Source organism: Nycticebus coucang, chromosome 3 (genome assembly GCF_027406575.1).
Source record: "Nycticebus coucang isolate mNycCou1 chromosome 3, mNycCou1.pri, whole genome shotgun sequence".
Lineage (NCBI taxonomy): Eukaryota > Metazoa > Chordata > Mammalia > Primates > Lorisidae > Nycticebus > Nycticebus coucang.
The window spans coordinates 68,828,069-68,830,299 of NC_069782.1; the positions used below are offsets into that span (position 1 = coordinate 68,828,069).

The 2,231-nt window shown below is 42.3% G+C and overlaps 1 pseudogene; it reads right to left on the reverse strand.

Moving 5' to 3' along the window:
- Positions 1–859: 859 nt before the first annotated feature.
- On the reverse strand, positions 860–1,818 carry LOC128581880 (DNA-(apurinic or apyrimidinic site) endonuclease-like; annotated as a pseudogene).
- Positions 1,819–2,231: the final 413 nt, after the last annotated feature.

Consider the following 2,231-nt stretch of genomic DNA (forward strand, 5'->3'; position numbering starts at 1 on the left):
ATAAAAAATGACATTATGGCATATTCTACAAAATAGAAGAACATGAGAAGTTTATGCTAAGTGAAGCCAGACAGATGCATAGTCTACAATTCCCCCTAGACCAGTGGTTCTCAACCTTCCTAATGCCGCAAACCTTTAATACAGTCCAAAGGGGTCGCTATCCACAGGTTGAGAACTGCTGACCTAGACAATATATCTAGAATAAGTGAATTCATAGAGACATAAAGTAGATTACAAGTTACCAGAGATGGAGAGAAGGGGGCAGTAGAGAGTCATTGATTGATGGGTACAGAGTCTGACTAGTTGGGAAGATGAAAAAGTTTTAGAAATATGGTGGTGGGTTACACAACATTGATCCTGTATTTAATACCAATGAATTCGACACTTGGAATCGGTGGGATCACACCTGTGGTGCATATTACAGGGGTATTTGCGAAACTTGGTAAATGTAGAATGTAAATGTTTTGGCACAGTAACTGAGATAACACCGGAAAGGCTATGTTAACCACTGTGATAAAAATGTGTCAAATGGTAAAAAAAAAAAAAAAAAAAAAAAAAGAATGGTTAAGATGGCAAGTTTTTTGTTTTTTTTCTTTTTAAACTATGGCTTTTTATTTTCATGTGGATAGCCTAACAGAAGTAGGAATAATCAGTAGCCTTTGTTCAATGTTATTTTAAAAAAAGAAAAAAAAAACCCACAAAACAGAAACCAAATTTTGGGCTTAAAAGAAACCTAAGTCTGTCACAGGATCCTGGTTGGAAGATACATTATTTTTATGGATGAGAAACACAGTGCTAGAGAGTGAAGAAGGAATGGTAGTTTGGGAGACCTATTTCCCAAAGTGATCTGGAAGAGGTGTCACAGTGCTAGATATAGGGTGATGGGACAGTAATCACTCCCCAGGGCCTTGGAACGGATCTTGCTGTCACACAATGCTGGTAACAGAGAGTGGGACAACAAAAAGTAGTCAAGACACCAACCAACATTCTTGGCTCTAACATTCATCATGTAAGTCCAAAAGGTATAGGCATAGGCTGTGTTGGGGTAGAGGTGCCGAAAGCTGTCAGCCAGTGGCACAGCTTGCAGCAATTCCCCCATAGCCTTGGCGCTCTTGTGGGGTGAAGCCAGCATTCTTTTTGTTTCCCTTGGGGTTGCGAAGGTCAATTTCTTCATGAGCCACATTGAGATCTCCACACAGCACAAGGGGCTTTTGGGAAGTCAAGCCCTTCAAGAACTTGTGGAAGGCTTCATCCCAGCACTGCCTGTACTCCAGTCACACTAGCCCATGGCCTACCTTAGGTACATAGGCTGTTACCAGCACAAACTTGTCAAACTCAGCCACAATCACTCGTCCTTCCTAATCATGTTCTTCCTCACCAATGCCATAGGAAACTTTGAGTGGGCACTGGCAGGACAGTAGGCCCACATCACTGTACCCTTCCTTGTCTGAAGGAGCTGACCAGTACTGATGGGATAGTCCAGGCAGCTCTTGAAGTTCAGTGGGTAGTTTGTTCTCAGAACATTTGGTCTCTTGGAGGCACAGGATATCTGGGGCTTCTTCCTTTACCCCAATCTAATCCTTTCTTCTTAATCCAGGCCCAAAGCCCATCCACATTCCAAGAGCAAATCTTGAGTGTGGCAGATTTGCCACTGGGTGAGGTTTTCTTATCTGGTGGGTCCTCATATAGGACAGGGCCCTCTCCTGCTGCTTCTTTTTCATTTTTCTTTGCTCCCGTCTTACTCTTCTTGGGCTCTGGCTCCATCTTGGGGTCTTCCCCATCTTCTGCCACTGCTCCCTTTTTCCCACGCTTAGGCATCCCTGCCCTTGAACACCTATACCACGTTGTCCACCGAAGCAGTATTTTATCACTTCACCCTATTCGGATCTCAGCCCGGCTCCTCCTTATGCGAGCACAAAGAATGCAGCACACTGTGCCCCCACGTGGGTACCTAGCGTGGTCACATCAGTCTGGATATATATCACGTCTAAGATGGCAAGTTTTATGCTGTGTATCTTTTGCCACAATAAGAAAACTTCTTCATTTTGTCCTCTCTTTTTCTTAAATTATATACTAAAGAAATAAAGGATCCCAGGGGAAAAGACCTACAGGCTAATAGTAAAAACCACTTTTTTATTAACAAATGTTATTGTATATATTGAGGTTTATTACATGATGTTATGAGATACATATAGATAGTGAAGTGCTTAGTAGAGTGAATCAAATTAACA